This window comes from Lutra lutra, chromosome 8, assembly GCF_902655055.1.
Source record: "Lutra lutra chromosome 8, mLutLut1.2, whole genome shotgun sequence".
NCBI classification, from domain to species: domain Eukaryota; kingdom Metazoa; phylum Chordata; class Mammalia; order Carnivora; family Mustelidae; genus Lutra; species Lutra lutra.
The window spans coordinates 17,862,484-17,887,199 of NC_062285.1; the positions used below are offsets into that span (position 1 = coordinate 17,862,484).

Here is a 24,716-nt window from a genome sequence, read left to right on the forward strand (position 1 = left end):
TTTAGTTTCTATGTCATTTCTACTCTGATCTTTGTTATTTCCTTCTTTTTACTCACTTTGGGCTTTGGTTGTTGTTCTCTTTGTGGTTCCTTTCAATGTAAGTTTAGATTTTTTATTGGAATTTTTTCCTTTTTCTTGAGGTAAGCCAGTATTGCTACATATTTCCCTCTTGGAACTGCTTTGCGGCATCCCAATGACTTTGGACCCTTCTGTTTTCATTTTCCTTTGTCCCCTTGTATATTTTATTTCTTTTTTTTTTTAATATTATGTTATGTTAGCCACCATATAGTATGTCATTAGTTTTTGTGCCATGATTTATTATTTGCATATAACACCTAGTGCTCATTACTTTTTTGATTGCTTCATTGACCTACAGGTTGTTTAATATCATGTTGTTTAGCCTCCATGTGTTTGTATTTTTCCAGTTTTTTTCTTCTGATTTATTTCTAGTCTCAGTATCACTGACTAGAAAGTTGCATGGTATAATTTTGATCTTAAATTTATTGAGGCTTGTTTTGTGACCTAACATGTGATTTATCTTGGAGAATGTTACATGTGCACTTGAAAAGAATATGTATTCTGTTGTTTTTGGATGGAATGTTCTGTATATATCTGTCATAGGCAGCTAGTCATTCAAAGACACTGTTTTTCTTACTGACTTTCTGCTGGATGATCCATCCATTATGGGGTATTAAAGTTTCCTACTATAATTGTATTACAATCAGTTTCTTTCTTATGTTCATTAATATTTATGTATTTAGGTGCTCCAGTACTGGGTGCATAGATATTTATAATCATTATAATCACTTGTTGGATCAATCTTTAATCATTATGTAATGCCCTTTTTTGTCTCTTGCTACAGTCTTTGTTTTAAAGTCTATTTGGTCTGATATAAGTATTCCTACTTAAGCTTTTTTTCACTTTCATGTGCATGGGAAACATTTTTCCATTTCTTCACTTTCAGTCTGTATGTGTCTTTAGGCCTGAGGTGATTCTCTTTTAGGCAGAATATAGATGGGTCTTGTTTTTTTTTAATCCATTCTGCCAGCCTGTGTCTTTTGACTGGAGCATTTAGACCATTTACATTTAAAGTAATTATTGATATGTATGTACATATGCCATTTTGTTAGTTGTTTTCCAAGTTGTTTTTGTAGTTCTCAGTTCCTTTTTTCTTCTCTTGCTCTTTCTTTTGTGATTGATGAATTTCTGCTGTGTTATGTTTCATTTTCTTTCTCTTTCTTTTTTGTGTATCTAGAATAGGTTTTGGGTTTGTGGTTACCATGAGGTTCATATATTAATATCCTAAGTACATAGCAGTATATATTAAGTACATAGCAGTCATTGAAGTTCAAAACACATTCTTAAAAAAACAAAACCTCTCTCTATTTTTTCTTTCTTCCTCCATGTTTTATGTATATGCCATCATACTTTACATTTTTATATTCATAATTCTCTTAGATCTAATTATGGCCATTTATTTCCTACCTCTTAAAGAAGTCCCTTTAATATTTCTTATAAGTCTGGTTTAGTGGTGATAAGCTTTATCTTTTGTTTGTCTGAGAAAATCTTTATCTCTTATTCAAATATGAATGATAATTTTGCCCAGTAGAGTATTCCTGGTTGTAGATTTTTTTCCTTTCAGTACTTTGAATATATCATGCCACTCTCTTAGGGCTTAAAAGTTTTCTGCTGAAAATCAGCTGATAGCTTCATAGGTTTCCCTTGTAGGTAACATTTGCTTCTTTCTTGCTGCTTTTAAAATTCTCTCTTATCCTTAACCTTTAACATTTTAATTATTATATGTGGTGTGGATCTCCCCAGTTTCATCTTCCTGGAGCTCTCTGTGTTTCTTGGACCTGGAAGTCTATTTTCTTCCCTAGGTTAAGGAAGTTTTCAGTTATGATTTATTCAAGTAAGTTTTCTACTCCTTTCTCTCTTTTGTCCTTTTCTGGAACACTTATAATGTGAACGTTTGTTCACTTGCTGTTACCCAACAGATCCCTTAACCTACCTCATTTCTAAAATTCTTTTCTCTTTTTGCTGTCTAACTAAGTGCTTTCTATTACCCTGTCTTCCAGATTGCTGATAGTTCTTCAGTATCTGCTAGTTTGCTGTTGATTCCTCTAGTGTGTTTATTTCAGTTATTGAATTCTTCAACCCTGATTGGTTCTTTTTAATACTTTCTATCTCTATGAAAGTCTCACTGAGTTCATCTTCTCTTCTCTCCAGCTTGATGAGCATATTTAGGATCATTACTTTAAATTTCATGTCAGGCATATTACTAATTTCTGTTTCACTTAGTTCTTTTCAGAGGTTTTTGTCTTATTCTTTCTTTTAGAACATATTCTTCTGTCTCCCTATTTTGCTTGACTTTCTGTGTTTGTTTCTATGGATTAGACAGAACAGCTACTTAAACTTGAAGGAATGGTCTTGTGTATGATCATCCTCTATGTAGACTGTGTGTGCTTGGGAACTTTTGCTGCCTGCCTGGAACTGTGCCAGGCAAGGGCTGGGGTCCTGGGCTTTCTACACAGTGGGCACTTTGTCAGGAAGGCTAAAGCTGAAGTGGGTGCTGATGAAGCATTCATTGATTTTTCAAATGTTGAACCAGCTCTGCATACCTGGCATCAACCCCACTTGGTTGTGGGGTATAACTTTTTTTATACATGGTAGGAATCAATTTGCTCATGTCTTTTTGAGGATTTGTGTATTTGTATTCATGAAAAAATATTGGTTTGTAGTTCTCCTTTTTCATGATGTCTTTGGCTTTGTTTTTAAGGTAATGTTAGCTTCATAAAATGAGTTAGAAAGTATTTCTTCTGCTTTATTTTCTGGAAGAGATTGTAGAAAATTGTTATAATTCCTTCCCTAAATGCTTGGTAGAATTCACCAATGAATTCATCTGTGCCTTTCTGTTTGATAGGCATTAATTATTGACTCAGTTTCTTTAGTAGATACAGTCCTATGTAAGTAACATATTTCTCCTGATGAGTTTTAGTAGATGTATCATTTAAGATTTTGGTCCATTTCATCTATATTACCAAATTGTGGGCATAAATGTATTCATAATTTTTTTATTGTCTGTTTTATGTCCATGGGATCAAAGATCAGCTCCTCTTTCATTTCTGGCATTAATAATTTGTGTCTTTTCTCATTCTTAGTTGGCCTGGCTAGATGTGAAACATACTGCTGCTTGACTGGTACTGAATTCCTTAAAATATTTCTTCTAGAAACAGTTCTTTCCTTCAGTTCAGCAAAGAAGTTATTTTTTAAAGCAAGCATGTAGAAATTTCCTCTTGTGGAAGGCTCCAAGAAGGAAGTGATCAGCACAGCCACTTTCTAGGCCATAACATAATTCCTGAGGTGTACAAAGGCTGCTGCACTATCAAGACATTGAAATTCTGATGAGGCTGGGACCATATTCCAAATTTTACAGGATAATTTCATTGGATTCTAGAGTGTGGCATTTTTCTTTATTTCATTCTATTCTTGTTTGCATGGTTCTAAAGAGAAGTTTGTAATGAAAAAGAGTGACATTCTATATTGGTCTTTCATAGTAAGGCTTTTCCCTCCTTTGGCATCTTTCAAATTTTTCTCTTGTCTTTATTTTTCTGTGGTTTGGATATATGCCAAAGTGTTGTTTTTTTTTTAATTTAATTTTATTTTATTTCAGGGTTCCAAGATTCATTGTTTATGCAGCACACCCAGTGCTCCATGCAATACATGCCTTCCTTAATAGCCACCACCAGGCTCAACCCAACCCCCACACCCTCCTCCCCTCCAAAACCCTCAGTTTGTTTCTCAGAGTCCACAGTCTCTCATGGTTCATCTCCCCCCTCCGATTCCCCCAACTCCCTTCTCTCTGACTCCCAAAGTCCTCCGTGTTATTCCTTATGCTCCGTAAGTAAGTGAAACCATACGATAATTGACTCTGTCTGCTTAACTTATTTCACTCAGCATAATCTCTTCCAGTCCCGTCCATGCTAATACAAAAGTTCGGTATTCAGTGTAGATTTTTTGATATTTATCCTGCTTGCTGTTATCTGAGCTTCCTGGGTCTGTGGTTTAGTGTCTATCATTAATTGTGAAACTCTTGGTCATTATTGCGTCACATATTTCTTCAATTATTTTCTCTCTTCTTCTCCTTCTTATTCCCATTATGCATATATTATACATTTTATAATTATCTCAAGTTGTTGGATATTCTGGTTTTTCATTTATTTTTCTCATCGCATTTCAGTTTTGGAAGTTTCTATTAATTTCTTCAGTATCTTTGATTATTTCCTTAGTAGTATCCAGTCTGTTGATGAGTCCATCAGAGGCATTCTTCATTTCTATTGTGGTGTTTCTAATTTCCAGCATGTCCTTTTGATCTTGGTTTGAGTCTCTTATCTCTCTGCTTACATTAACCATGTACTTGCATCTTGCCCACTTTTTCCACTGAACTCTTGCCATATTAATGATAGTTGTTTTTCATTTCCAGTCTGATCATCCAACATCTCTGCCACATTTGAGTCTGGTTTTGGTGCCCTCTCTGTCCCTTAAAATGTTTTTGGTTTGAATCCAGGCATGATATACCTGTATAAAGGAATTAAGGTTGGAAAAAAAAAAAAGGAATTAAGGTGAATAGGCAACTAACATGAGCCTTTATGGTTATGTGGTTAGGCTGTGTTTACTTCTTGCTGTGGCCCTATGTATCATAGGCAAAAATTCCTTTGATGTCCTTGTTTTTGTCTCTGCTGTTTTTCCTTGGATTTCCCTAGAGACTTTTCTTAAATAAGATCTGGGATACATAGTTCTTTCTGTTATATCCCCCTCTTATTATGCAGAAGCCCTGCTGATGAAATGATAAGCTATTTAGGGGAGGGGAAGAATTCTCTAGTCTATGATCAGGTATCAGTCTTTTAGAGAGTCTGTGCCTCTGGTTGTGATCTCAGTTTTGGATTTTGGTTGTTTTTGTTGTTGTTGTGTTGTTGTTGTTTCCTCTTTTGGTGAGATAGGAAGGGCTAGAGTGACTGGAGTATATATTTGCCTTCTCCTATATTGGTTAGACTGATAAAACCCTGGTTAGTTAGGTTCTGGTACAATAGCTTATCTTGAGGGCAGGCCTTGTGAAAAGAAGAACAGAATTATCTAGGCCTACTTCAAGTGGCTGTTGTTTGCCAGAAGCAAGAGGAGATTTATCTCCAGTTTTCACTGAGAGTCTGGTAAGCCTCACAAAACTTTGGAGGCCTTCCTAAAGTTGGATCAGCCTATGATTTTTAACTCTCAAACTTGCCTACACTGAGCCTACCAGCAATCATCATTACAGATTAAGTTTTGCCATTGTTGTTCTGGTCCTTGTAGAAGTTTCTGCTCCTGGGATTCTGCTTTGATAAATGGTGATTGTCTGTATCTAACTGTCTGTCAGTTGGAAAGAGGGGGGGAGGCAGTGACCTCAACCCCATGGGGGATCTAAGAAGAATAGTTGATTTTTAGTTTGTCCTGGATTTTTCTTATTGTGAGGTCAGGAGTGAAGACTTTCAAGGTCCTTACATGCTAGACTGGAAACTGGAAATCCTTTGCTTTAATTTTCCTATATTACTTTAATTGTGCTTTATTTACATTCTAGTACTGATTGTGTGCAGGTTTTTGAAATGGAAATTAGATGCTAAGCTATGAAGAGAATGAAGCAAGAATGCTCTTCATATGGCTATTACAATTCCTGTGCACTACTCTAGACCAGGGATTTCCTGCTAGTGAAATCAAAAGAGAGAATTATCTAAGTTACACAGTTATTTCTACCTTGCCAAGCTAAGCGTATCAGTTTTTGAGTAAGACAATATTCTCCTGCTTCTAAATTCTAAAGTAAAAAGTCCACATGGGATAATCAAGTGAAGCATTGAGCAACAGACATGTACAGATACTGTTGTTAGCAATCAGCAGATATATATGTTATTTTACACAACCCTTTTCATAATGACTTCTAGTAAAAGCTAACATTAATGTCTGACTCAGTGAAGGCGATTCTGAGAAGATTCATTTTAATTTGCTCTACCTAAACATTGGTATAAATGACACCAGGGTAGAACTTTTCAGCCTCAAGAGTGAGTCGATGGTGTGGGAGTCTACCTTTATTAATTGAATTTTTTCTGTTGGACTTTAGTAGTTGTTGGTGTTTAGCTGGGGCCCCAATACAGACACATTTTTTACTGAACACATTCCTAATTGACTGCAAAATAAAATATATCGGTTAGCAGATGGAGGTTGCAAATACCACCTTCATTACTTAAATAGCTAATTTTGGAAACTGTGGCTTTTAAGTGTTGGGCAAGAGGGCTCCCACTACTGAACCCTAGAAACAGACTGACGCCTCTACACATTATCAGGCAGCACTGGAGCAAGGAAGGCCCTTCACAAAAGGCTTAGGAGAAACAGAATACTTGCTCTTTTCCCAAGTGAAAGTGAAGGAGTCTAGCTTATACATACTCAGTTTCTTCTTCCAGATTCTCCAGTAAGATTAGCTAAGTATGGCAGAGAGAAGTCAAGATGTTTTGTCATTGAGATTCTTCTACTGGAAGGAAACATGGGGAGTAGGAAAGAAGCATTCACAAAACTACTATCTGAATAGGTGATTCAAGGCTGTACTCTTTGGCAAGAACTTTAAAGCAATGGTTGCTGATTAAAGACATATTCATAATCTCAGTAACACTTGTGGATGTCATATCTGTGTTCTTTTTTTTTATTTTTCACTGTACAAAGTTTATTTGGTATTTCAGTTGGTTACATTGTTTATTTGTAGATCTTTCTTTTTCTATTATGTTTCCATGTATACCATATTCTGATACACATAGGATACAAAATGAGATCCTTTAGGACAGCAATATTGAATTTATCTATTAGATCCCAGGATGTGATTGACTGGAGAAAAAAAAAGTTGGGCTGACATGTTGGGTGAGGGGATCAGAAGTTCTATAACACACAGTAAAGACTCATCTGGAATGAAGAACAACTACAGTATATGCAACATTGGCAGTGGTGCCTTGAGGTGGTAGAACTATTTTACAGGAACCAATTTAGAACAACACAAGATAGGGATCACCCAGTATCAGGTTATAGGTGCAGGGTTTCCTATTTATAACTTTGGGAAATCGGTATTTTTTCCTAGGCCTCTTACTATTACTGCTTGTGTAACATATCAGATAATAAGGACAATATACACAGCCTCCAACTAAAATCGTCTAGACGGTGAAGTAGTATAACATTAGAAAACTTTAACACTACAGCTGTTTTGGGATCCCTCAAAGTGTATCTGCACTTTTCTTCAAATGGGTATCTTCCTCAGGGATCAAATTCACCTTCACAACGTCTGAGATTCCATTCTGTCTCAAGATGCAAGGAACCATAAGGAAGACATCATCTTTTATTCCATAGTGATCCTTAATCATTGTGGAAATTGGATGCATCCAACCTAAGATTCTTCATTATACTTTCTGCCAAGTCTGCCACAGACAGCCCAGTGGCCCAGGATGTGTAGCCTTCCAATTTGAACCCCTCATAGGCACTATCGACCGCCTGTCTGTGAACCTTTTTCCACTATTCCTTACCTGCTTCTGTGCCTAAGTCAGGGTGCAGATTCTCAGGAAAACACCAGCAACATTTATTCTATTCCATACAGGTACTCTAGAGTCTCCATGCTCCCCAAGGACCCACCCATGACAGCTTAATGGGTAAACGCTATTAGGTAGTGGAACTGGGCTGAATCCAGATTGCAACCACTTCCAATAACACAGTTTTGGAGAAATCTACTTATCTTCCAAGCCACGTAGGTCAAGATATCCACTAGGATGGAAACAACAAGCAACTTACAGTTTGGGCTATATTTTACAATATTAAGGATGTTTAATTTAAAGATGCTCACATTATGCTGGATCAAATTAGGATGGCTTTCTTCCTCTTGCTGACATGCCCCATCTGTGATAACCAGCTTAGAGTTTGCAGTCACATTATGGTGTTTGCCAGAGACAATTTTTGGTGTTCTAAGGAAAAGACTGCTATGTTGGAGAACTATCATCTCTCCCTACAGTTTGTCTTCCATGACATCAACAAGAGCAAGTTCATCTGCCAGGTCTCTCATTAAGATGCTGACAGTACCAACCCCAACAATTGTAATCTTATTCTGGCAATATAGTCCTCCTTAAGAAGATTCTGAATCAGCTGATCATGAAGAGTTGCCATGTTCGACTTCGAACCAAAAGGAATTGGCAGTGCATGTTTGGTGGGTGTTGGTGGCATGTGGCATTGGGTCTGGACTTGGTGGCTGTGGCTTCAATAATCTGTTATATCTGCATTTCTGTTATGAAAGTTGAGAGGTTTAAGCAGTTGGTTACTCAGATGGAGTGCCACCCCACCTTGGCTTGAGTGTGTAGGCAGGATTACCTGTGAGCAAAACGGAATCCCTCTTAAAGAAGCATGAGCTACTATTTGATTGAGACTCCACACTTCTACACTATAATGCATAAACAAAGTGATTTGGGGGCTAGAAAACAATTCATTGTCTGCTTTTACATCTGTAAAAAGTGTTCAGTAATACCCAGGGAAATGCCAGATTCTAAGCAGCATAGCTCTTGGAACGAACACTGGGCTGTGTAGTAACTGAAAAATGTAACCCCCAGGTAATGAACACAGCGACTTCCTGAATCAAGTAAACAGGGAATTTAGAGTTCTGAAATAAAATTCATTTTTGGAATAGTTGGAAGTTTTGTGGAAAAATATGTTTGATTTTGAAGGGAAAGATGAGAAATCAAGCTAATAGTTATATAGGGTGTACTTTTTTATTTGCTGCCAAAATATTAACCAAACTATGTCTTATTAAACAACTCAGTAATTTAATGGGTTAAGGTAATTAACCACAATCAAGTTTTAGTATCATAACTATATCACAAATAAGGATTGGAAAGTATGCATAGTATTAAGTGGTCTGAGCCCCTTCTGAGCCCCTTCAGAGTTGAACTTGGGCAGGGTTGCCCAGAGCAGAATTTCCATCTTCTGCAGCTTCCTTCCAAGGGTTCCACTGGGAGCTTAATAAGAGCAGCTAAAAAGTGTAAGTAAATGTTACACCTCCATTTCTCTAAACAAAAGGATTTAATTATACTCAACTATATGCATAATTCACACATCTTTGATTGTTCTTTCTTAGCCCCTTTCAATATTGCTTTGACTGCTAATTGTAACTTGGTTGGAGTAGAGGAGGAAGATTTATGCAGGGCAAACATATTGAGTATCTTTGTCTTTACTTAATAAATATGCCTCTGATAAACACATCCAGTAATTAGAGGAGACTGTATAGAAAATATGTATACCGTAGAAGAAGGAGATTTGGACAACAATAATTTCATAAAGTTAGCAAGAGTCACTATTATTATATACTTACTGCCCCATGATGAATTGAATTCTTATATCTTCATGATTGTTGGGGGTGCCATAGGTTACATTGTTTCAGAATCTGCATTGATTGAAATAAGTGAAGGCTAAATTCTTTACTAGGTAAAGGAAAGAAGAGAACTGGTGTTTTCTTGTTTTCTGCTGAATTCCCATTATCTATAGATCCTACTCACTGTCCCCAAACTTACATACCTTAAAGCCAGATTTTATACCATTCATCTGCTAAAAAACCTTAGATAGCTCTCTATTATCCATAGAATAACTCATTCAAAAGCAAATTTTGTGAGAGAATTCAAGGCCTTTCATAATTTGGCCTGATTTTATCTTTATAGAGACTGAACATTTTTATTAGTGTGTAGTCATATTAATCAGAGGCTTTTCTTCAAACACTGTGTATTTCCCCTTATCTGCTGTTGTTTGCTCAATCAATTCTGTGTGTGTGTGTTCCCCCAAACTTAGAAAAATACTTCATAAATGAAAGGATTTTGAAAAAGAATCTTAAAAATGGAAGGAAGGAAAAGACTTAGGAATTTTTTTTTCCTTTTCTTCTTTATTTTTTTTAAATTGAAGTATAGTTAACACACAATGTTACATTGTTACACAATGTTACATTAGTTTCAGGTGTATGACATAGTGATCTGACACTATGCTTTGCTCATCACAAGTGTAGCTACCATCTGTCACCATAGAACATAATTACGATACCATTGGCTATATTCCCTATGCTGTATCTTTTATTCCTGTGACTTATTCATTCCATAACTGGAAGCCAGAATCTCTCACTCCCTTTCACTCATTTTGCACCCCCTCTCCCCTGGCAACCACCAGTTTGTTCTCTGTATTTATGGCTCTGTTTCTGCTTTTTGTTTGTTCTTTTGTTTTTTAAATTCCACATGTAAGTGGAATTCTTTATCCATTCATCTATCAATGGACACTTGGGTTGCTCCCATATCTTGGCTATTATAAATAATGCTGTGATTAACATAGGGTGCATATATCTTTTCAAATTACTGTTTTATTTTCTTTGGTAAATACCCAGTAGTGGGCTTACTGGATTATATGGTATTTCTATTTTTAATTTTTTTTGTGGGACCTCCATATTGTTTTCCACAATGGCTGCATCAATTTATATTTCCAACAGCAGTGCACAATGGTTTATTTTTCTCCACATCACTGCCAACTCTTTTCATTAGTTGTCTTTTTGATTCTAGCCATTCTGACAGGCATCAGGTGATATCTCATTGTAGTTTTGATTTGCATTTCCCTTGACAAACATCTTTTCATGTGTCTTTTGGCCGTCTTTGTGTCTTCTTTGAAAAAAAATGTCTATTCAAGTCCTCTGCCTATTTTTAATTGGATTATTATTATTATTTTTTTTTTTGGTGTCAAGTTGTATGAGTTCTTTATATATTTTGGATAACCCCTTATTGGATATGTGACTTGCAATATCTTTTCCCAGTCAGTAGGTTGCCTTGTTTTGTTAATGGTTAATGGTTAATGGTTTCTTTGCTCTGCATAAGATTTTTAATTTTGATGTAATCCCAATAGTTTATTTTTGCTTTCATTTCCTGAGGACTATATGTCTGAGGATACAAGTCTGGAAAAGTGTTATTATAGCCAATATCAAATAGATTAATGCTTATGTTTCTTCTGGGAGTTTTATGATTTTAGGTCTCACATTTAGGTTCTTAACCCATTTTGAGTTTAATTTTGTGTATGGTGTAAGAAAGTGGTCATTTCTTTCTTTTGCATACAGCTGTGCAATTTGTCCAGCATTATTTATTGAAGAGACTGTCTTTTCTGCATTGTATATTCTTGCCTCCTTTGCCATAGACTGATTGATCATATAAGCTCAGAGTTATTTCTGGGCTCTCTATTCAGTTCCATTGATCTATGTGTCTGTTTTTGTGCCAGTACCATACTGTTTTGATTACTACAGCTTTGTTGTGTGTCTTAAAATCTGGGATTGGGATACCTCCAGCTTTGTTCTACATTGCTTTGGCTATGTGGGGTCTTCTGTGATTCCATACAAATTTTAGTATTATTTCTTATAGTTTTGTGAAAAATACTGTTGGTATTTTGATAGGGATTGTATTGAACCTGTAGATTGCTTTGGGTAGTGTGGACAGCTCAATCAATTCTTTATGAATTGTAGCATAGTATTTACAGGCATGGCCTCTGTGTTTCACACTTTGATCTACTGCTTAGTAGTTGAGCAATCTTGAACAAGTGTCTTAATCTATCAGTGCCTCCATGTATGCATCAATAAAATGGAGCTAATAATATTGCCTCATAATGTTGTCACAAGAATTATGTGAAATAATGCATATAGACTGCTCAGAGCAGTGTTTCACTCATGGTAAGCATGCAGTAAGTATTAGTGATGATGATGTGGTGGTAGTGGTGGCCGTAGCAGTGGTGATGTTGACTAGAATATCTCCAGTATCTACTTATTAAGGACTTTACTTATTCCAGGTCAATTCAATCCCACCTTTTCTAAGAAGCCTCTCTCCCTTCCCCACACTCCCAGTTTGTATTTAAGCTAACTAAAATACATGTTGGAGTGATGATATTTAGGAGATCAGAAGTAGAGCTATCTAGCTTCATGAAATAATTAGAGTTTTGTTTACTGAAAAATTTGAATGCGGTGATCATTAATATAGGAGAGAGAGGAATGGTCAAGTATAAGTGAGGAGGAAGATGCAGTGATATGATAGAAAAGGCAGAGTATTTATGGGAAAATGCCATGAGTTTTGTTTGGCTATATGGAGTCATTCAAGGAGAGTATGATTCTGGTGCTAGGAAGGGACAGGAGAGGATTGGAGAGATAATTTTTTGTTGTGTTGTGAAATTCCAGTGAACAGGTTTACGAAATCTTTCCCATTATTCCATTAGCAGTCTTTTTATTTTTATACTTATGTGCAACACATTTTGTAAGTAGGATCCAAGCCTAAGGCAGGGCTGGAACTTACAACATTGAGATCAAGTCCTGAACAGATCAAAAGTCGGATGCTTCTTCATTGCATGTTTATAGCAGCAATGTCCACAATAGCCAAATTATGGAAAGAACCTAGATGTTCATCAACAAACGAATGGATAAAGAAGATATGATATATATATATATATATATATATATATATATATATATATATACACACACACACACACAATGGAATACTAAGCAGCCATCAAAAGAAATGAAATCTTGCCCTTTGCAATGATGTGGATAGAACTAGAGGGTATTATGCTGTGTGAAATAAGTCAATCAGAGAAAGACAATTATCATGTGATCTCTCTGACTGAGGAATTTGAGAGGCAGGGTAGGAGGTTATGGGGAATACAGAAGGAAAAAATGAAACAAGATGGGATCAGGAGGGAGACAAACCATAATAAACTCTTAATCTCATGAAACAAACTGAGGGTTGCTGGGGGGTTGAGGGGTAGGAATAGGGTAGCTGGGTAATAGACACTGGGGAGAGTATGTGCTATGGTGAGTGCTATGAAATGTGACGATTCACAGACCTGTACCCCTGGGGCAAATAATGCATTATATGTTAATTTAAAAAAAAGATGAATGAACCTCAAAGGACTCAAAAACAAAAAAGTCAGATGCTTAATCAACTGAGCCACCCAGGTGCCCCATGTGCAACACATTTTTATAATAGTATCTTATTTATATGTGTAAGATATTGACATAGTTATCAGGAGGCAAATAAGATCTGTTTTATGGGAAGATGATTCCAAGAAGTTAAAAGAATGAGCCATGTCTCAGGCCATTAGTGGGGAAACCAGAGCATCTTTTTCCAGGTCAATGATGATCATTTGAGATACTATGGCCTTGATATAGACTGTGTGCTGTTCTATTCAAGTCTAGTGAGCTGGATAAACCATGCTGTGGGCTGCCATAATGCAGCCATATTTTTCCTTTGGATTATCTGTATTACTTCATCTGCATGTTCTTCACTGATTAGAGTAGGATTCCTGTCCTGTTCTAACACTTTTTCAGTCCTGGAAAGATTAAGCTCCATTACAGCCAGAAAGGTTTGATCTCACTCAACTGTAAATAATGAGGACCTTTATCCATAGTAGGCTAATTCCCTAATTAATCCCAGTAAGGCAGCCATATTAAGATTTGTCCATCTGCTGCTTGGACATGGAATGAATTTTTTGCAAGCAAACCTATATATGAGCACTCTGTGTGGACGCAAACATTTTCCTAACCTTGCTGTGTTCACTGAGCTTCCCTCTTGGTTTTCTTATTTGCACAAGGACTGAGGCTTCCATGAACTTCAACTCAATTGACCAGGGTTGTGATACTTTTCTTCCTAGCCTTGACCATTACTGTTCCCAGAAATTATATCCTCCAAGAACTGGCCAAGATTTTTGTTCTTAACCAGATACACCAGTAGCAATCAGAACACCATGGTTCTGTTGCTATTCTCTGCCCACTGAATTGGACTACCTTTGATATTAGCATAGCACAAGCCTGGAACAGTCCTGCCCATTGGGGATCAATACTGAGTCTGGGGTGGTTTTTTTTTTTTTTAAGATTTTATTTATTTGACAGAGATCACAAGTAGGCAGAGAGGCAGGCAGAGAGAGAGAAGAAGGGAAGCAGGCTCCCCGCTGAGCAGAGAGCCCGATGCGGGGCTCGATCCCAGGACCCCGAGATCATGACCTGAGCCGAAGGCAGAGGCTTTAACCCACTGAGCCACCCAGGCGCCCCTGGGGTGGTTTTTTTGTAGATCATTTTGCCCATTGCAATTACCCTGCTGCTAATACACCAGCATGCATGGAGTTTGTGTCTGCCCAAGACTCTTGAGCTGAGTGTACCCCGCTCTATCTGACCCTGAGCTTTCCTCTTTAAAAAATATGGGAAGAAAACAAGACATTCTTTTACAGGCTGGTCAAATATTTGGCAGGCGTTTATCTCACTTCAACTCTTTCTCTAATTTTATTTTAACTTATCTTTAGTCAGGATATATAGCAGCCTTTAAACTATTTTAGGTGCAATAGTAGCTTAAAAAAATCTGTTGTATACATCTCAAGTATCTTCAGTTTTCTACAACCATCATTGAAAACCCTTTCTGATGGTTTTTTTTGTTTGTTTGTTTTTTAAGATTTTTTTTTTTTTTTATCTATTTGACACAGAGAGAGAGAGAGATCACAAGTAGGCAGAGAGGCAGGCAGAGAGAGAGGAGGAAGCAGGCTCCCCACCAAGCAGAGAGCCCGATGCGGGGCTCGATCCCAGGACCCTGAGATCATGACCTGAGCTGAAGGCAGAGGCCTTAACCCACTGAGCCACCCAGGCGCCCCCTTTTCTGATGGTTTTTAATTCCTTTTGTTTTTGTTGGTAAGTGTGACCCTTCAGCCATTTGCATTGTACAGACAAGCTTAACAGGCTGAAATTCTAGGCTTTGAGTCTTCCAGGTGGCTCAATAGAGACTCAAAGAGCCAACACAAGAGCTGACATATACAAGGGATGTGTGTCCCCACTGAGAGCACTACAGTTAGGCACCGTGACTTTTTGCTTGAGGAGCTGCTGATTCAAATGTTTATGAGTTAGCTAGGAATCTTTTGCACTTGAAATGCAATGCTTAGTAAGCATTGCCATCACTGTTGTCCATCATTAACATCATCACCATGAGCTGACAGTCTTCAAGTATAAGCCTATACTTTCATAGATATTATCTTTTAGGACTATATTCTCTATGAATAAAATGCCATAGGATGGGATTGAATAACTTTGTAATAGAGAATGAGTGTTAGCTTTTTATGTACAACTTTCGTTCAGAGGATAAGTGAACCAAGCATCATGGCAGAAGATGTCATTTCAACATATCAGGGGTGCACTGTTTGAAAGACTACTAGGATCTGGAAATTGGATGGGATGCAGTGCTCCCCAGCCTACTGTCTCATTGCAGACCCGGAAAGAGAATTCAGCCATCACACATGAGAGCAGGACGATGCACACACCTCATCAGGTTTAACTAGGACTTGCCACGATGGAAGAAGAATAAGGAAAAACAAACCCAAATGTATTTATTAAAGCAAAACGATATGGAGTGCTGCCCACTGTGAGATACTATGCCAGGCAGGTTATACACAGCAACATATTTATTCCTTCCAAGAACGTGCTGATGTAAGAGTTCTGCTTGTCCTTTTTACAGATAAGGAAGCTGAGGCTTAGGTAGAAAGAACACACCATATATCCTTACCTTCCAAGCAGCAGAGTTGAGCTTCAAACATTTTTTTCCAGAATAAGAAATAATAATAATAATCATGATAATGATGATGATGATGATGAAGAACACCATTTGAAAGAATAAAAGAAATCTCTGAAAATAACCTATTGGAGAATTAAAATGAAAATTGCTTCTTCAGTAGGGTACTAGAAGACATGGCTCCAGTGACTGGGAAGAGAAGCCATAACAATAGTCAAGAGGGAATTTTAACAGAGAAAAAGGAAAATGTCACAAAAAGAGACAAAGATGAACCAGAATAAATCATCCGACTTCTTATATACATTTGCATCTATTTCTAGACTCTTAATCTGCTATTGTTCTATCTACCCTTGTGCTAGTACTATACTCTTTATTGTAACTCTTTAGGACAGAGTTACAGATATATCAATATCTTAAAGGGCAAGACTGTCTTCATTATTCTTCAGTATGCATTTATGATTAAAAGTCTTTCTCAGGGGGCACCTGAGTGGCTCATTGGGTTAAGCTTCTGCCGTTGGCTCAGGTAATGATTGTAGGGTCTTGGGATCGAGCCCCACATCAGGCTTTCTGCTTAGCTGGAAGCCTGCTTCCCCCTCTCTCTCTCTGCCTGCCTCTCTGCCTGTTTGTGACCTCTCTCTCTCTCTCTCTGTTAAATAAATAAATAAAATCTTTTTTTAAAAAAAGTCTTTCTCGGCAAAATACAATAAAAGGGAACCTTTCCGTTCTGATAAAGGATGTCTAGCAAAACCTGCTGCAAACATGATGTTTAATGGAAAATTTTCAAAGCATGCCCTTTAAAGTTAGGAATAAGACAAGGATGCAAGCTATCACTGCTTCTATTCAATATTGTTGTAGATGTCCTAGTAAGACCAAAAGAGAACTAAATGAAAAGGGGATTTGAAAAGAAAAAACAAAACTGGCCTCAGATGACATGAGTGAAAGCAAAGGCATTTGGAGAGAATCTATGGATTAACTATAAGAACTAATATGGGTGCTCACCAACCTTCCTCAGTACAAGATCAAAATATCAAAACCAGTTAGATTCTTGTAAATTCAGGAAACAAAACTTTTCAAAAGCTTCCATTGAGAATAACAACATCAGCTATAAGACGCCCTTGGAGTTTGAGGGGCCAGCTAATACACCCTTACTTCTCCCTCACCTGAGCTTGGATACAATTGGAAGATGGACAAAGTCAGAAAGAAGGACATCAAAACACAGGCAGAGACTTAAAAAGAGCAAGGGATTGAGATGATAATATCTAGGAAAGAGATTTCGAGTAGAGGGATAGAGGGTGCCAAGATTCATAGGTAGGGGCATGTGTGCTAAGCCGGAGCAATAGTATGGAAGCTGGTGTGGCAGGACGGAGGTTGGGGTTTGGGGAAGAAGCAAAGTGGTTGAGGTCAGGGAGGTCAACTGAGGTGAGGAAGGCAGCCGGGGACTCAACTTATCAACAAATCGATAGATCATTTAGGGTCTTGTAAGCTTAGTGAGAGGAAGGTGATAGGAGGGGAGCCTTTACCTAAGATTTTTTTAAAAAATTTTTTATTGATTTTTTTTTAAAAAATGCATTCATTTGAGAGAGACAGTGAAAGCATGAACACTGGGGAGGGCCAGAGGAAGAGGGAGAAGCAGGCTTCCTGCTGAGCAGGAAGCCTGACTTGGGGCTCGATCCCAGGACCCCAGAATCATAACCTGAGCTGGCAAGCAGACATTTAATCGACTGAGCCATCCAGGCGATTTTTGGGGAAGAGTGTCATAATCACACTTTTGTCCTAATGGGCTTCTTCCGACTGCTGGAGAATGAACTCTAAGGGGCAAGAGGGGAAGCAGGGGGCCTAGTGAGGAGCTGTTGACGTAGTCCAGGTAAGAGATGGCCACAGCCACAGTTGGATGATAGATGTGAAGTTAGTGAGAAATTGTTGTATCAAATATCACACAGTGATTCATGCAAATACTTAATTTAAATTAACATAAGTGCTAAGAAAGAAAAAAGTTAAAATGCTCAAAATAAACATATTGGGGGAAAAAAAACTTTTGCCATAATCTGGCAAAGAATGAACATCTTACTTAATACATAAAGAACTCATTACATCTGAGAGGAAACACAAAGTCCATAGCAATTGTAGTGTCTGTTCTGCTTGCCTTTGGGAACTAATTGGTATCCACTCACATACCTCAAAAGAGATCCCAGACAAGTATACTGACTTATTAAAAACCAGTGACCTTCAGAGAGGAAAGAGAAACTTATCAAAGTGGATAGAATTTATTCACTGGACCAGAAAGGGTTGCACTTCATTTCTGAGAGTCAAAATAAGTTTAAGTACTTAAGAGTTAAAAAAAACATAAATAGCATATTTTAGTTTAATCTAAAGGGTATAAATAGCATTTTCCATCTAGTTTTTATTGTTGTCATTTAAAAATGTTCCCAGTGGAATCTTTTCTATGTGAAGAATCTGGAAAATGGAAAGGAAGGGGGCACACCCGTGTCACTGGGCCCAGCTAACAGCACCAGGACAGGGAGAAACAGCACCTTCAGGGGAAAGGCACAGGAAAAGCAGACGTGAATAAAGAAGAAAGAGGAATGACAGAAGTCACATGATGGCTACTCAGCCATGGGGAGAAGCTCTTGGGAAACATCCCAGGGACTCTGAGAAATCTTTTTCGGAGATTTTGCTGGAAGGTGACATTGTTACCTTATTAAATCTCCCACTCAAAGAATTATATTTTGAAAAGTAGAGTAAAACACCACTGAAGATAGAGGTCATATTTAGAGAGCTTGATCTTGCAATCCAACAAAGCAAATGCTTGCTCACCTCTCTAGGGCGTAACTCATGCTGATAGCATCTGTACCTGCCTGGTTACAAAAGGCTTTTTTCGCACTAAAAAAGGAGGCATGAGACACATGTAGTGCAGAATCCATTGATGAGTCTAGGGCAGGTTGGGAGCCATAATTAAGTTCTTCTCAGCCTCCGGCTCATCCACTTACTAGCTGTATGAGCACCACAGCAATCTAACCCCTTTGTTTTCAGCTTTTTGTTGTTAGTGTTACCTTTTAAAAATAAATACATCGTGCTTAGAGTACTGTTTTCGAAAAGTCTTTATTATAATAAAATTAGCTGTTGAGAAAAGAGGGGCCACTTCAGAGTTGCCCTAAAAAAGCCAGTAAACACTCTCTATGTGAATATATATATACCTTATAAATAACATATATGTATGTTATATAGAAGCACATATATATTTTCAGGAGAAATGGAATCAAACAGTTTGTGCATCAAGAACCCATCTCTTAAATATCCCTGCAAATCTGCTCTCATCATCTTGAAGGGAATCAAAGTTAACTGTGAACACTGGTGTTTATTTCCTGTTGTTTCACCAGAATGAAAATTTCATTCATTGGAATGAAAATTTGGCACACACCCACGAAGAATTGAGAGAAGAGTCAAGTTGCCTTTGAAGACAGGAGCACAATGCTGGTGATGAAGAGGAGACCTTAGCTAAGGTAGGGCCTTGGTCCCCGTGCTGTTTTTGCCAAGATGTCCTTCTTAGGAAGATGCCAGAATTGGACCACTGCCCTGTGCAGAGTGCTCTATTTCACTGGTCCTTCGTAAGCAACAGAAACTGCCCCTGGATTGATTTTTTAAATGTCTGGAGAGGATACCGGAAAGCCTGTAGGATTGCTGGGAATGGTGGAGATCTACCTGTGTCCCTGCAGTGCAGCTCCCCTTCTGTGCCTGCAGTGCCACCCCCCCCCACCAACACTGCCAGACCCTAAGCTACTGTCCCCAACTGCCGGATGGGCCATACACTGCCGTTATATTGTTAGTACTTGATTCTCATCAGGTGACTTTGTTGGTCAAGTGCAGGCCACACATCTGCCCCAACCTCAAAGGAGACTGAGAAGATGAGACTGGAGACTTCTCAGAAATGTTTTCCCTACAATGGTTGTAAGATAGGAATTCCTCACACGGGAAGGGTTCCAATGCTGATCTGTAAAAAAACAAAAACAAAACACAAAAATAACCTCCCCAAAATGTTCCACACATGCCAAGTTTAAGATGCAACATGCAGTCATTGCTGTCAAATTCAGAACATGGCAACTGTTCCCATCAAATTATTCAAACTTCCTGGCTGCTGGTAAGGAAAAACCCCAATGCATGGTTTGAAACATTGAGCCTTTTCTTAATTCTGCATTGGTGTTCATGAAGCTCTTGTACCTGCTTGCCAACAAGTGACAATTTGAGAACTTTTTTTGGCCACTTCCTTTTAAGAATGACTTTGTGGCTATAGGTCCATGCACAGTCATGCCCCCTTGTTGGCTGTTGTTGCAATGTGTGAGGGGGAAACTGCCACACACCCTGCAGACCAGACTCTGGACAAGTTCCACTCAGATCTTGGTGGGTGGTTGTGGGAAACTTGAACATGAGGTTAAGGGAGGGTGACCATGGGGTCAACATGCTTGAAAAGACACTGCATGTGCAACAAAGAAATGAATTAAAAGGCCAAACCAAAAGACCAAAGGTGTTTTCTTCCATCTTCACATTTGTAAACAGACAGCTGGATGTTTACATTATTTGCAAGAGAAAGAAATTCTTTCGCAGAGCTACCTGCTAAGCATTGACCCCATGTAAACCAACCCATTTACAGTACAGAAAATAGACACTCTAAATAAATCTGGATTGTTCCAGACTGCATCTGTGCATCTCACGAAGATTACAATGGGAGAAGAAAAGGAAATAAAGAAAAGAAAAAGTATGACCCTGGAGAAAGGTAAACTATTTCACGATCTGACGTTGGGTACCATGTGTAATATCTTGCCAAGCACATTTGTTATGGTGGGTTTTGTGGGGTTTTTTGGTTTTGTTTTCCCAATGACAGTGTGTATCTGGCAACCTTCCTGTGATCTGTGGGATGTGTGTGGAGCACTGCCTCTACCCCAAGTGGCCAGCCGACTCTCCTAATGTTTCATTTGGTAGTTCCTTTTCAATAAAATCTAAGTCCCAGAAAGGGCCTCCCAGGCCCTTTACATGTTTTTCCTTTGCTGTTGCTCACAGCTGATTCATGTCAGTGGTCACTTAAAGTCTGTTTTCCTTGTTGTTTACCCAAGAGTTGGAGATGTGTCTTGCAGATGGCAGATTGTTTTAATGTTGGCTTATAACAAGTCATGTCAATCAGTTTGCACTTCAGATATACTGAGTGCCAACTGAGCTAGGGAAGGGTTAACTTTTGGGGTGAGAAGTCTTTATGATATTTTAGGGAAAGAAAATTATATTGGCCTTAAAAAAAGAAAACAAAACCCTGTGCTTTCAAAAAGAGGAAGTGTTTTTTTCAGAACCCAGCAGTAGAGAGATAAAACGAGAATAATTCAGTTTAGCTTTTTAGGCCTGGGGTTCCTCAGCAGACGTGATAACAGAATGTAAATATTGATATCCAGCTGTCAGCCTATTGGCCTTCCTCACAGAGGTTAGGAGAACTTGGCCTTTCTTGCTGAGAGCTGGCTAAGGGCAGCCAGGAAATTCAGGAAAGAATATATTTATGGGTTTTTTTTTTTTCCCTTCTAAGTTTGAGACTTAAAACACACACACACACACACACACACACACACACACACACACCCCATCCCCACCCCCCCCCTCCAAAAACACACACAGAGGAAATACAGGGCTTCCTCCCTGGTGGGTCTTGTTAATTCTGCTACCATCTTTCCCATTGGTCACAGTTCCACGGGACGAAGCAGTTGGCTCTTTCTAAGCACTGTTCTAAGAGGTTAAATTAGACCTTGTTGGGGAGTACCCGAACTGACTTAACTGTAAGACACAGAGCTTGACCTTGAGAGCTGCAAGCTCACCATTGGCTTCCTTGCCTCCCTCCGCCACCCTCCAGCTCCCCTTGCTTTTGCTTCCATCCCACTGAGGTCTGCCTTCCCCTTTACAGCCTGAGTGAACCTTCCAAGGCACCATCCCATTGCGGTGGCCTGTATTTAAAGCTCTGACTGGGGCATGGGTGCTGGAATCTTTTCATTTGGTTTATACTCTGACCAGCATACAAAAGGGGGTGAAGGTAAGTACTGTGATGTAACAAAACTGGAAAGGGGGAGAAAATGATGGAAAGAACTTTAAAGAACTTTATATATGCTCAGGGAAAGACTTGCTGAGAAGGCAACATCTTTGCTGGGATCTGAATTGAAAGGAAGCCACCAGCCATTTGAAGATTTGAGAGAAGTTAAGTCTAGGAAGAAGAAATAGCAAAAGGCTCTAGAGGAGCTATTTGGAGAACACTGGAACCAGGGGGAGAAGAAGAACTGGAGTCTAACAGGCATGTGTGACATGGGGTTACTTGGAGCCCTGAAATCTATGGTAAAGGCTGTAGATCTTGTGTCTTCAGTGATGATAGAATTTTAAACATGGGAGTTATGTAACTCGGTCTTCTGTTTTAAATCTCCTTGGCTGCTACATAGAGAATCAGTTATGTGTGGGGATGGAGGGAGTGGAAGCAATGATCTCAGTGACCAGATTGTCACAGCAGTCCAGGAAAAAAAAGATGCTGCTCCCTTAGGCTTAGGTGGTATCAGCACAACTAGGACAATGGATGGATTTGGGATATGGTTTGAAGGTAGAGTTGAGAGACATTGCTGATAAATTAGATGCTAGAAGTGAGAGAAAGAGAGGACTGCACAGTTATGGATGGGCTTGTGGTTTGAGCAACTGGAGAAATTGCAGTGCCATCTACTAAGGCCAGGAAGACTAGGGAAAAGCAGATCGGTGGAGGGGGATACAAAAATCTCTGATTTAACCATGACAGCTGTGAGATGCCAGTCAGAAACCAAAGTGGATGTGCTAAGTGAGCAATCAGATGTGCTATCTAGAGTTTATGTCAGGAATTCCAGGTCAAATGGAGACTACAGTGTAAACTTAGAAAGTAAAATGAGAAAGTGCTAAAAGAAAACTAAGATGACAATTTTATAATCTTGGGCTATTATAAAAATATTATTTCAAATCATAAATTAAAAGACTAGCAGATTTGACTATAATTTTTTGATTGAGGTATAATTGGCATATAACATTATATTACTTTCAGCTGTGCAGCATAATTATTTGATATTTGTATATATGGCAAAATGATCATGACAGTAAGTGTAGTAAACATGACCATATATAGTTATAAAATACCTTTTTTCTTGTGATGAGAACTTTTAAGATCTACTCTTAGCAATTTTCAAAATGCAATACATTGTCATTAAACATAGTCACCATTCTGTATAGTACACCTTTATGGCTTAACTTATTTATTTTATAACTGGAAATTTGTATCTTTGCCCATTTGACCCTCCCTTTGCTCCCAACTTTGGCAACCATCAATTTGTTCTATCTTTGAGCTTGGTTTTCTGTTGTTTCTATTTTTAAGTCTACATATAAGTGAGAGAATATTTGTCTTTCTCTGACTTATTTCACTTAGCATAATGCCCACAAGGTCCATCCATGTTGATGCAAATGGCAAGATTTCATTCTTATTTATGGCTGCGTAGTATTCCAGTGTGTGTGTGTGTGTGTGTGTGTGTGTGTGTGTGTGTACGTGTGTATCACATTTTCTTCATTCATCTATTGCTGAACAGTTGGGTTGTTTCCATAGCTTAGCTATTATAAAAAGTGCTGCAATGAATATGGGTGTACAGATATCTTTTGAGTTAGTGTTTCCATTTCCTTGTCTAAATACTTGGAAGTAGAGTTGCTGGATCATAAGGTAGTTCTAGTTTCAATTTTTTGAGGAAACTTCACACTGTTTTCTATAGTGGTTGCACCAGTTTATGCTCCCCCGCAATAGCACACAAGGGTCCCCCTTTCTCCTTATCCTCATCAACACTTGTTATATCTTTTGGATAACAGCTATTCTAACAAGTGCGAGGGGATATCTTATTGTGGTTTTGATTTTCCTGGTGATAAGTAATGCTAAGCATCTTTTCATGTGTCTGTTGGCTATCCATATATCTTCTTTGGAAAAATGTCTATTCAGAATCTCTGCCCACTTTTTAATCAGATTTTTTTTTTGGAATGAAGTTGAATGAGTTCCTTATACATTTTGGATATTAACCCCTTATCAGATATGTGATTTATAAATATTTACTCCGATTCACCAAGTGTTCTTTTTATTTTATTGTTTCCTTGTTGTGCAGAAGCTTTTTAGTATGATGTGCTCCCATTTCTTCATTTTTGCTTTAGTTGCCTTTGTTTTGGTATCAGGTCCAAAAAATTATCATCAAGAGCAATGTCTAGAAGCTTATCACCTATTTTTCTTTTTTTTTTCTTTAAGATTTTATTTATTTATTTGACAGAGTGAGAGAGAGAGACAGCAAGAGAGGGAACACTAGCAGGGGGAGTGGGAGAGGGAGAAGCAGGCTCCCTGCAGAACAGGGAGCCCATCATGGGGCTCAGTCCCAGGACTCTGGGATCATGACCCCAGCCCAAGGCAGACACTTAACGACTGAGCCACCCAGCCCCCTGCCCCATCACCTCCGCCTATTTTTCTTCTGTGAGTTTAATGGTTTCAGGTCTTATGTCCAAGTCTTTAATCCCTTTTGAGTTAATTTTGTGTATGGTATTTTAATAGTGGTCCAGATTCATCCTTTTTCACATGGCTATCCAGTTTTCCCATAACTAGTTATTAAAGAGACTCTCTTTTTCCCCTTGTATAATCTTGGCTCCTTTGTTGTAAGTTAATTGACCCTCTATATATGGGTTTTTTCTGGGTTCTCTATTTTGTTCCACGGATTTATGGGTCTGTTTTGATGGCAATGCCATACTATTTTGATTACTATAGCTTTGTAATAAAGTTTGAAATCAGAGAGCTTGATGTTCTCCAACTTTGTTCTTTTTTTCTTAAGATTACTTTGGTCATTTGGGTCTTGCAGTTTCATACAAATTTTTAGGATTGTTGTCCTAGTTCTGTGAAAAATGCAATTGGAATTTTGATAGGGATTGCATTGAATCTATAGATTGCTTTGAGTAGTATGGACATTTTAATGATATTAATTATTTCAATCCATGAACATGAAATATCTTTCTATTGACTTGTGT

At 38.2% G+C, this 24,716-nt stretch overlaps 1 protein-coding gene and 1 pseudogene across 1 annotated transcript in view; one reads left to right on the forward strand and one right to left on the reverse strand.

Moving 5' to 3' along the window:
* LOC125106834 (uncharacterized) overlaps window positions 1–19,147 on the forward strand; it is a 111,896-nt gene extending 92,749 nt beyond the window's left edge. Inside the window, exon 4 of the mRNA XM_047741460.1 lies at window positions 19,025–19,147. The gene's annotated coding sequence lies outside the window, so the exon portion shown is untranslated. The remainder of the gene's footprint in view (window positions 1–19,024) is intronic.
* LOC125106415 (L-lactate dehydrogenase A chain-like) lies at window positions 7,281–8,217 on the reverse strand (annotated as a pseudogene).
* Window positions 19,148–24,716: the final 5,569 nt, after the last annotated feature.